The following is a 12,516-nucleotide window of genomic DNA, read 5'->3' on the forward strand; positions in this document are numbered from 1 at the left end:
TTTATGTATTATTTTGTATATACACATATATACTTAATATAATTCTCCTGAGTAATTATTGTTCCCTTTTATATGTATCCAGAAAGCAACTGGCAGAAGTTCATGCATTTTTATTCCAGGTCAATTAATCAAAATTATTTGACTCTACTAATCATTTACAGAACACTAAATCGTTTAAAATTCAACAGCTGCATTTTATTTTGACTTTCCCTCATTCTAAATTCCAGTCTTTGTATAGATTGAGATTAGATGAAGTTGTAAAAAAATAGCTACTTCAATGGCATTTTCTATTACAAAAAATGAATCACTTAATGTGGTACAAATGAATTCACTGAAGTCAAAGACATGATTCATACAGAGTATAAGCAGCTCAAGGTGACAAAAAAAGAAGTTCCCATGTTCTAACACCTTAAAATCAGACAGGAGAGGAGATGTGGACCTATCAAGAAGTTGACTGATTAACGCCATAAGCTAATCAAAGTAAAACTGATAGAGTCAGAATATTCCAGAGTTATTTCCATTTTTGGAACAGTGAGGAAGTCAGGAATAATTCTGGGGAGGGGTGTCATCCATGCCCAGTATTGAAAAGTTACTCAGTAGATGGAGTGAGAGGTGGTTGGGACTAAGGAACAGGTACAAAAGCTGTCAAATGTAACTGACAAACTGACAGAAGTTGTAAAATGTAACTGACAGAACAGTGGGGGGTTCCCAAGATTATCCCTTTTGATGGTTTGCTAGGACAACTCACAGGCCTCCGGATTTCTTAAGTGTAGAACTGAGAGCAGATAAAAGTTCAGAAAAGGGAAAAGGAACAGAGGCCAAAAGTCAGTAGGAAACCAGTCTTCAACAGTCTTCTTAGCAGAGCCATGCAGAACATGCTCACATCCTCCACCAACAGGACGGTGACATATATGAAATGTTATCCACAAGGGAAGCTCACTTGACCTGAGTTCAGGGTTTTTGTTGGAGGTCATACAGGCAACTTCTGCCTAACACCCAAAATCTAGACTTTCAGAATGAAAGCAGGTGTTCACCATTAGCCAGTGTTTATACAAGTATCTTAGGCAAGTGAGTCATTTTAATCATTTCTGAGAATGGTGAGAATGCTCTTGAAATCCCTGTTAGCATCAGCCAGTCAAGGCAAGCAGGCCTTGCTAAGGAAAGCAGTCTCAGGCCAGCTATGTTGGTTCTCCGCATAATTATACACTACAGAACACAGTTTGTGAAAGGTCTTGAAAATTTAAAGTTTAAAAATGTCTTCTGAAGCATTTAATCTTGCCTTTAAGATTATTTTGATACACTTTTGAAAAACTTAACAAGTAGACTTCTTGTTCTGCCATAGTGAAATGTCCTAAAGACTCATTACTCTGTATTGCTGAGAAAACACTTTCAGGTCAAGAATACAGTTACTGATAGTAGCATTCTAATAGTGTGATGAATACAGTAGGTGAAATTTTCTTTCATTAGTTCTAATAGTGCAAATAGTTCTTTTTAGAATTTAGCTTTTCTTTAGTCACAAGTTATCACAACCTATTTGCACACTGTTTTCTGTTTCAAATCTAAGAACAATTTTCATGTGCAAACCGGTTGATAAAAACTTTGGACATGTGTGTGCCGGATGCTTAGTTTTTCAAAGTGCCATAAATTGCTTCATGAACACATTTCAGTTTTGCTCATTTGTTTATTTCTTCTCATACTCTTAGAGAGTACACTTACAAGTTTTAGACAAAATATTTCACAACAATAAGGCTAGAATGAAGATGAAATGCCCTTCACAAAACATTTTAATTAAAGGTCTTTTTTGTTGCTTAAAAATTTGCTCTTTCATAAACTAATTTGTGTTGTCAAAGCTGGCTTTCATTTTATATATATATGAAAAACTAGTTTTCTTAACTTTTCCTTTCAAGCCAATTTTTACCACCCAGAGTCATAATTATATAGAGTAAAATATCCACGTGGACAAAGATATTAATGAGGTTTCCTCTTTTTATGTCATATGCTGACAACTTCAAATTTATACCTTCTAATGTCTGACTAAAGAAATAAGATCAACTTGCAGAATTACAGTGGGTTTTTTTTTTTTTTGCCAAGAAATGGTGAATAGAAGTTTAGTAGTATATAAAAACATAATTCCCCATATAGCTAATTACAGCTGTTGTCCTGCTGATGGAAGATCTTTGATACATTCTAAAGGATCAGGTTCCTCTGCGATTGCTAAAGAAAGAGTACAACTAAGAAGCAAATTCTGACCCTTGATATTAAATCAAGTTTACTTTATCTCCAAAATAGAGCAGGACTAAGTTTGGTTACAATTAGGTATAATTAACATGAAGATTATTTCCATGCATCAAAACCAGAGGAAGAAGCCTTGCACATTTCCTAGGTCCAAATTTCATAAAACAGAATAGCCTTAAGGTCTAGTGTAAACTCTTATATTTGTGCTGTTTATCTGAACAGAAAATTGTCATTTCTTTCAGCTTCCATAACAGGTTCTAATGGTTATATACACTGTAAGAGTAAGTTATACAAACGAGGAGAGAAAATAGATACAGAAAGTTACATTCAGGATTTACAGTCCCCACAATAAATCTGCAAACTCAAAATTTTTTCAATAAGCCTAAAACAGTTTTGCACAAAGTATGAAAATACATTCCGCAGCCCAACGCCTGGTGCATACTGATGCTGTTTGGCAGAGCATTATCATTCTGTTTTTGTTGAATGCTGTTTTTCTATAAATATGCTAATTTATACTATTTGAAAAATAGTTTTAAGTTAGTTATCAATACCACTAATATTTGAAACTAAGAATTGTATTTGAGAAACTCTTAATAAGAAACATGCTTAAATTGGGAAATATTCTCTAAATGAAATAAAGCTATGTAAGATAATATGGGAGGGTCTAGAAAAATAACAAAGGAAAGGACAAGAAAACATTCTCAACAAATTTTAAGGATGTCAAAAGAACAGTGAAAAGAATGAAATTGTTTTGGGTCTGAAAACCAGCTTCATTTCTTAGGTTTCCCTTAATCTTTCTAACAGTTTCAAATTAACATTTTCTTCTTTGACCATCTGTTGTTTCTGCTTTAGCGTTTTCTTCTTAATTTACTGTAATTAAACTTCTCTAATTATTTTTATCAAGTCTCAGTTCATGTGCAAGTCTATTTAGACAATTTCAAATGCATCAAATAAATAGTGCTATCATTCAAATGTGAAAAATATTTTAAGGATATTTTATAGCCAGTTATTTTGGTGGTTTTGCCTCCCATTTTCCCCTATTATTACAGCGAGCTCAGAGAGGATGATAGACGAGGCCTCCTGCGTTCAGGACTTTTCTTACCCTTTTACACAGTGGCACATGGTGCTGAGAGATATAGAATTGATCGGAAAGACCACAGGAAGATAGGTTCTTTGCCACAATACAAAGTGCCACTTCACTGCATAGATTAGCTTCAAGAAAACAAAATGAGATAAGAAAGTTTCCATCAGCTAAAGGTCAAGAACCCAACTCCTTTACTTGTAACATTCAAAATGCCACACAATTCATAAAATGTTTCGGCTTAACTACTGTTTAAGTGATAACTGAATGAAGCTAGTAAGACACTAAGGTTCATTGTGTGGAATTATGTGTATTTTTCTGTAGTAAGCTTAATATGATACAGCTCTTTAGCAGGAGTATAGGAGCTCCAGAGTGTGTCAAGAGATGAAGAGGGGACTGTGAGCTGGAATTCCAGCTGAGACAGTTTACAATGGAAGTAAAGTCTCATCCTGCTAAACTGAAAGGATGAGACTAATATAGAGGGAATGTCGACAATAGAAGTTATCAATGTCAGGAGGGCTTTAAATGCCTGAGTGGTAAAGAATCCACCTGCCATGCAGGAGACTCAGGATCAGTCCCTGGGTTGGCAAGATCCCCTAGAGAAGGAAATAGCAACCCACACCAGTATTCTTGCCTTGGGAAATCCATGGACAGAGGAGCCTGGTGGGACTATAGTCCATGGGGTTACAGAAGAGTTGGACATGACTTAATGACTAAACAGCAGCATTAATGGCAGGAAAAGCCCAGGCACTGTGATACAGAGATGAGAGAGGTTTGATTCTAGGGCATCATGTGTCAGCATAACTTTGGGGTTAAACTGGCCCCCAAACTCCTGCCATCTCATTGGTAATGACACAAGTTAGAGGAGCTCAGAGAGGGGACTATGGCCCCAATGTCGGAGGGGTGGATAGACATAGGATCATGTCTAATAATCTCTGCTTTCTACCCCTACAATTTCATGAGTATTTCAGGGAATTTAACAGAGTCTACAGTAGACTTCATACTATGATTTCTAATCAGGGAATAGTCTTTACTCATCTTTAAAAGCTGAACTGAGGTCAACTTTAAGCCTTCTTAGAATGAACACCTTAATTGTACATAGAACAAAATGTTAAGTTGCATGAAAGTAGCGTATTCTCAGAAAAACCTCAGTCTGATTGGCCAAGATAGAGTAGCCCTGAGAAATTTAAACAGCATTCCACCCTGGGGCAATCATAAAATTAAGTTTTCAGCTATAAGTGACCTAACAGAATAGTAACTTCTTAACCAGCAGTAACTGTAACTGTCCTCTAAGACAGACAGTTGTTTAGTAGCTAAGTCATGTCAGACTTTTTTGCGATCCCATAGGCTGTAGCCCACCAAGCTCCTCTGTCCATGGGATTTTCCAGGCAAGAATACTGAAGTGGGTAGCCATTTTCCTGACCCAGGGATCAAATCCAAGACTCCTTCTTTGGCAGGTGGAGTGTTTACCCTAAAACAGACTACCAAGGCTTAAATTTTTCTTTGCCAAATATTGCCAACCAGTTACCAGTAATAATTGTTAACAAAGTTGTATTCTTGATGTTTCTTAATTGATAAATTCATGCTAACACCAGAATCAATGCCCTGTGGTGCTCTTAAGAATGAATTAAGATATGAACTGTGTACAATGCTACCTAATATGAGTGCCACTTGGGTTGTTAGCTATCATTCCTGTAAGGATAACGAGCAGGGCAGGCAGGCTACACTACCGGGCAGGGTAGTGTATTATGATTACAGTATGGCTTTTATGCTGAGTACCATTATGCTGGTACCAAATACTGGTACCATTTTCCAGGACTAACATTTGTCATGGGATCTCAGTTTGACTTTTACAAACCTCAGTTGCTACACCTATAAATTGAATATAAATAAAAGGCACTGCAGAAACTCACCAGTGTTCAAAATTGGCTTCTCCAAGGGCTTGTGAAGAGGATGAGGGACAGAGAAAGATAGGATCTGAAAAATGGGTGAATCCGCTGTGTAGTTAGACCCCTCAAGCCATGAGCCTTGTGACCACTCTTCCATTGAGTAGGAGGCTAAACATTTTCCAGACAGATTGAAGAAGAAAGGCTCCTTGCCAACCAGATGCAATGGGAGCAATTCTCTCCAGCAAAATTCTGACAAGTCCCTCAAAGTCCTAACAAAAAATTAGAAGGAGCCACAAAGGAGTGTCAAAGATTTGACAATCAAGAATTCTGCCCAGCTAGATAGGACACTAAAAATTTGACTACACTTTGCCCTATCTATAAATATGAAGATGTTAGACACGGAAGTTATAGAAATTGTTAGTTGTTTGACTTGGAAGTTATATTAATGTTTCTGAATGGTTTATTATTCTGTTTAGAAATCTCAGTGAAAATAGTCAGGGCAGAACTGGGAGCTCTCATGTTCTATAAGATCCCTAGTCCATCATGAAGAAAAGACTTCTTTCCTGGCAAGAGCTCAGTCAATGAGGGACTGTCAGGACTCAGCCAGTGAGAAGGCCACTAAACTTTGAACTCTCAGGCCCTCCAATAGACTGTTTCCTATAGTCCCTCCCAGCTTCCTTCCACAGAGCTTTCTTCTCCTTGTTGCTGGGGGCTTGCCTTTGGTTTGCCACGGTTGCAGACCCTGAACTGCAGTTTTTTGCTGATCCTGAATGAACCCATTTTTGCTGGGGAAATAACAGTATGTTTAAGTCATCAAAGGGAATCACTGACATTTAAGAGAAAAATTCATACAAAGTAAAGTTTAGAAAGAATGAGAAACAATGAAAAAGCAAGGAATGAAATATACCAGCCTCAAATTAATAATGAGCAGGTGTGAAAGCTCGAAGGTATTCATGGTGTAGAAAAATATTTGACATCCTATGTAAAAACATCAGTATCCAAACTTGCCTTTTTCATGGTTTGATTACACACCCTTCTCCAGTAGTCCCTTGACACTTTCTAAAAAGTATCTCCCTTGCCTGTCTAATGTTTTATTAAATCTTTTAGTCTTCATTACAAACTTTCAAGTAGAATTTACTCCCAAATTACAGATGAGGAAATGGAGTCACAGAGAAGCTGGGTAACCACTAAGGTCACAGAGTTGCTCAGTATTCAAAAGACAGTATTTTAATACAAGTGGGCTGCTTGCAGATTCTGTAACCACTTTGCTCTGCTGCTTCCTCTATAAAATTAGCCCCCTTAGGTAGATATTTTCCCCCACACCCAACTCTTAGAGTTCTAGTACTGAGAGGGATGACTACACGAGACGGTGGGGTGCTCAGTATGTATTTGTTGAATGAATGAAGGAAAAAATGAACAGCCAGTATTTACACAGAACACTATTACATACAACACTAAAATGAATATTTATAGTCAAATGTAGTATTTTTTTTTACCAAAAATGTTCAATTAGAGGGGGTAATATGGAAAGGCCATAGGTACATGAAAAGGTAAGAGTCCATCTTTATAGTAGAAAGGCAACAGAAAAAACGCATAAAATTAGAATCCAGAAATAGTGGTATCTTAAGACATTGTTCAAAACTGGAGAGGTGAACGCTGGAACAAATAAAAACTCTCAAGGATGAGAAACACTACTTTTGAAGTAGCCAGGACCATGGCCGGCATAGGAGCAGCAGTGCTGCCAATGATGGAGCCACCTCTCCATTGAGGATGGTTTCTTTGGCATGCCAAAACCCATCCCCAGAACAGAAAACAAGAGAACAGAGAGAAATAAACAGAATGTTTCTCTCAGGAACACTGGGATGATGAAAATAAAGTCATAGAAGGTAAAGATCATACGTTTTCTATGAACATAGCTCCTTTACAGCAAGCCTGAGGATGGTATAGTGCCGCCATGGACTTAGGTTTGCAAAGTCAAATTTCTGTTTCCGGGTTCTGTCCCCAAACTTTTACAAACAAAAATCAACAAATGGCTTTAGTGTTCCTGAGAGGCTTTTTGCTGAAGGATTGCCTATCTAATTAAGTCCTCCAACTCTTTAACATACTAATTTTATCTATTAACTTATAGATGAAGTGGTTTCAGCTGTTATCTCTGAATCATGAACAGGGCTTGAGCTACATAATTTCAGGAAATCTGGATTTGAAATTTTTGCTAATTTTTAGTAGAGAAACTTGAGTATTCTAACACAGCACTTTTTCTTTTTTCCTGGTGTCATTAACCAGAATTTTATGGACTAGCCTAAGGGAAAAATTATGATAAAAGGAGATGTGCAATGAAGCCAGGGTGGCGACTTGGTGATGAAGTGACTGAATGATGGGGTGAATGTTGTCTGGAGCACATTTGTGGATCCCCATCCTTAAAGAGCTCATCACAGAATGAAAGGGAACAACTAAAAAATTGCCAAGTTACTGAGACCTCTGGAAATGTTACCTAAACTAATACCATTTGAATATATCCAGCATAATGGAGAAATAAACTAGCAAATGTCATGCCAATCGCCAGAAGCATCCTAGTCCCACTTAATTCACTTAAAGATAAATTAAGTCCTAACTCCAAAACTTGAGCTTCTTAATCTCTGGACACCTCCGTGTCTGTTTGTGAATAATGGGAACAATATTGCCAGTATCATGGAACTGCTAAAGGATAAGACATCATGCTTTATATGTTAGTTATATTAAAATGTATATAACCTATTTGATGAGTGGCAGAAAGATATCTGATCTCTTTGATGTGCTGAATGCAGAATACTAGGCAAGCTAGTCCATAACCTGCTCTGAAGGAACTAGTAAAAGCTTATGTTCATTAATGTACAACAGCAAGTATGCTTTCCTTTGAATCCAAGTGGCATCACATACATAGTATAGGGAATCTGAAGTTACTAAGACCTCACTTTTCATGCCTGAAAAGGTGAACAATTGAGGAGAATCTGTGTCAAACTCCACTGGACAGTTAAATAGGCAAGAAAGACTATCAAGACTATTGCAACAAAGGGGAGATTGAACTCAGTTACACTGGCACAAAAGATCAGAGTTTAAAACATTTGACGTGAATGGGCTACAGAAAAGAACTGGAAGATGAACGTTGTGGGGAGAGGAGTTAAAATCAACTGTTTAGGCCATCAGTGTTTGTTACCTGGCACTTGCCTTAAATTAGGTTCTCTCTCCCCAGTGGAGACTGGGAGGCAGGAACCCTCTGTCTCTTGATGAAAACTTTTCAAAGGAATGTCTCCCATAGTAAAACTACGAAGATGTGGGAAAACTTTTGCATCTCAGAGGGGCAGAGAGAATTTACAATTTCAAGTTTTCCAAAGTAAACTGTAAGAAGGAGCCCAGGGACCCCCTAGTAAAGAAGAAGCCTGTGTGAAGTTGAGTCAAGCTGAGGAGACTGTTAGGGTGATCTTGATTACCTGAAGCACTAAACCATTGCTATGGTTAGGAAAAGGCTTTTGTGTTGTGGTCAAGACCTCAGTCTTGGGCTTGCATCTCTGCCCTTCCACTTACCAGCTGTGTGACTGAGGACAAGTCAGGTACCCTGAGTTTCAGTCTCCCTGTCTGTTTTTTAAAATAAAGTTGTACTAGTGGTACTCAGGTCCTGGCATGCAGTAGTTGCTCTGTAAATATTAGGCTAAGTATGTTATCACTCATTTGTCATCCTTTCAGCATCCTTGTATCTTAACTTGTGTCGCACTTTAGTACGTTTTTTATGCTAGACATTGAGAAAGAAGCACGTTTCCATCCATTAGGGTAGAAAAAGCTGTGGGGAACTAGGCTGAAGGACACTGGTCTGCACGAACTGCTTCTTTCTCAATACAAAGTTTCCCTGTGAAATTTCCTAAGGCTCCACCTCCTCAGGACTTACCTTTAGAAGGCTTGAGGTTTGTAGTGAACTGTTTCAACGCTATTCCTCCCTCGAGGCTCCAAGCTCTGGGGCCCTCTTACCTTGTTCTGTCTTGTAGGTCTTCACATCGAAGCCTGGGTGGAGGAAGGCTGACCGAAGTCTCCTCAAAACAAATCCTCTGCCGACCTCTCAAACCAGCGACCAGCGTGGGTGGCGGGAGGTGGTGGGGCGGGAAGAGGGGACGCGCAGCCTAACAAGCGCAAGGCCCCATGGGTAATGCCGCCACCGGCCCCTCAAACGACACGACATTTAAAGAAAGTTGCTATGCCATAACCCACAATATACGCTAGAGCCCAGAACAACAATAAAACAGCAAACAGCTGAGACCACCGTGAGGGGAGGAATCCGAACAGGTCAAAAGATCTATCACCTCAGATGAGACGCTTGCCGCACGAAGCAACTGTAACCATTTTGTTTGATGAGCGAGCAAGAGCAGGCCTCCCGCGACTCTTCCCAGTCCACTCCCCACCCTCAAAGACACAAACATCCCCCAACTCTTCCCACCCTACTCCCCTCCACAAAACCACAGAACTTCGCCCCGCCTTTCCACCCCACTTTTCCTACCCGCTTCCCTTCACCACAGACACAGCAACTTCACCAGTTCATCATCCCTTCTAGAATTTCAAATTGAAAAGGAACCCAAATCCATAAAAAAGAAGCCACATGAATTATTTTCCTTCCCCCTCCCATTCCTTTGCCAAATAGCAAATGTTGATGTATTAAAATTGCTTTAATTATTCCATTGAATTGTTCCAGTAATTACGTTCTCTCAAAAAAAAAAAAAAAAAAAGGCATTGTAAGACTTAATGGAAATAAACTTGTTGAAGCTGAAAAAAGAGACGGAAAAAAAAATATTCCAAACCTTGATAAAAAGATTTGTTAGATAATTTAAGACACAATACTCCTTCACAAGTCTTTTTCTTTTTAACTTAACTTTGTAGACTCCCTGTTTATCACATGGATGTAATCATTTCTTCTAAAACAACACTTTATCATTCAGTTAAGCAAATCCCCCTCTTCAGGTTTAAAAAACAGCACAGTAAAACGATATGAATTTAGAACTCTCTAGTTTTAAAGGTTAGAAATTTACAACGAGTCTTACTGTTTTTCCAGGGAGGTTAGTATAGATAGGACATCCTTCCCGCTGGAGGCTCTGGAAGAGAATCCATTCCCTTGACTTTCTTCTTCCATCCTCAAAACCAGCAAGAGCCGGTCGAGCCTTGACCACCGCACCATCTCTGTATTACCCCTCTCCCGCTGCCTTCCTCTATATAAAGACTCCCGTGATTACATTGGTCTCACCTGGAAAATCCAGGCTATGAGCCCCACCTAAAGGTCAGCTAATTAGCAACATTAACTTTACCTGGCACCTTAAATCTCCTACTTGTATCCTAACATATTCACAGGATAAGGGACAAAGACATCTCTGGAGCTCCTTTATTCTGCCTAACTAAGGATGGATAGGAAAGAAATGCAAGACAGGCTTGCCCTCCAATAACAACACAGATTAAAGCAGCTGAAAAGAGTTAATAGCCAATCACCAACCTAAATCTAGGTGAATTTTGGGGGCCAAGAATCTAAAAGTTCAGAAGAGTGAAAACTGGCTTTTTAAGAAAATAAGACTCTTAAATGGCCACTTTAGTGAGGATCATATAAACACCAGTAAATTGTATTTAAAAATAAAAGCTCTATTGGTTTTCTTTGAAGGGAAATGTTAGTCACTCAGTTGTGTCTGACTTTTTGTGACCCCATGGACCAAGGCCCTTAAGGCTCCACTATCCATGGAATTCTCCAGGCAAGAATTCTGGAGTGGGTTGCCATTTCCTTCTCCAGGGGATCTTCCCAACCCAGGAATCAAACCTAGGTCTCTTGCACTGCAGGCAGATTCTTTACTGTCTGAACCACCAGGGTACTCTTTGCTGCTGCTGCTGCTGCTAAGTCTCGTCAGTCGTGTCCGACTCTATGCGACCCCATAGACAGCAGCCGACCAGGCTCCTCTGTCCCTGGGATTCTCCAGGCAAGAATACTGGAATGGGTTGCCATTTCCTTCTCCAAGGGAAGTCTTTCAGTTCAGTCACTCAGTTGTGTCCGACTCTTTGTGACCCCATGAATCGCAGCATGCCAGGCCTCCCTGTCTATCACCAACTCCTGGAGTTCACTCAGACTCACGTCCATCAAGTCAGTGATGCCATCCAGCCATCTCATCCTCTGTCATCCCCTTCTCCTCCTGCCCCCAATCGCTCCCAGCATCAAAGTCTTTTCCAATGAGTCAACTCTTCGCATGAGGTGGCCAAAGTACTGGAGTTTCAGCTTTAGCATCATTCCCTCCAAAGAAATCCCAGGGCTGATCTCCTTCAAAATGGACTGTTGGATCTCCTTGCAGTCCAAGGGACTCTCAAGAGTCTTCTCCAACACCACAGTTCAAAAGCATCAATTCTTCGGTGCTCAGCCTTCTTCACAGTCCAACTTTCACATCTATACATAACTACTGGAAAAACCATAGCCTTGACTAGATGGACCTTAGTTGGCAAAGTAATGTCTCTGCTTTTGAATATACTATCTAGGTTGGTGATAACGTTCGGTCGAAGGAGTAAGCGTCATTTAATTTGATGGCTGCAGTCACCATCTGCAGTGATTTTAGAGCCCCAAAAAATAAAGTCTGACACTGTTTCCATGTTTCCCCATCTATTTCCCATGAAGTGATGGGACCGGATGCCATGGTCTTCGTTTTCTGAATGTTGAGCTTTAAGCCAACTTTTTCACTCTCCACTTTTACTTTCATCAAAAGGCTTTTAGTTCCTCTTCACTTTCTGCCATAAGGGTGGTGTCATCTAAATATCTGAGGTTATTGATATTTCTCCCGGCAATCTTGATTCCAGCTTGTGTTTCTTTGAGTCCAGCATTTCTCATGATGTACTCTGCATATAAGTTAAATAAGTAGGGTGACAATATTGACAATATACAGCCTTGATGTACTCCTTTTCCTATTTGAAACCACTCTGTTGTTCCATATCCAGTTCTAACTGCTGCTTCCTGACCTGCATACAGATTTCTCAAGGGACAGGTCAGGTGGTCTGGTATTCTCATCTCTTTCAGTTTTCATTCCAAACCCAAAGAAAGGCAATGCCAAAGAATGCTCAAACTACTGCACAATTGCACTCATCTCACATGCTAGTAAAGTAATGCTCAAAATTCTCCAAGCCAGGCTTCAGCAATATGTGAACCATGAACTTCCTGACGTTCAAGCTGGTTTTAGAAAAGGCAGAGGAACCAGAGATCAAATTGCCAACATCTGCTGGATCATGGAAAAAGCAAGAGAGTTCCAGAAAAACATCTATTTCTGCTTCATTGAC

The 12,516-nt window shown here is 39.4% G+C and overlaps 1 protein-coding gene across 2 annotated transcripts in view; it reads right to left on the reverse strand.

Moving 5' to 3' along the window:
• The window catches only part of GPC5 (glypican 5), a 1,608,220-nt gene that overhangs the window by 717,315 nt on the left and 878,389 nt on the right, over positions 1-12,516 (reverse strand). The window lies entirely within an intron of this gene.

Source organism: Capra hircus, chromosome 12 (assembly GCF_001704415.2).
Source record: "Capra hircus breed San Clemente chromosome 12, ASM170441v1, whole genome shotgun sequence".
Taxonomy (NCBI): Eukaryota; Metazoa; Chordata; class Mammalia; order Artiodactyla; family Bovidae; genus Capra; species Capra hircus.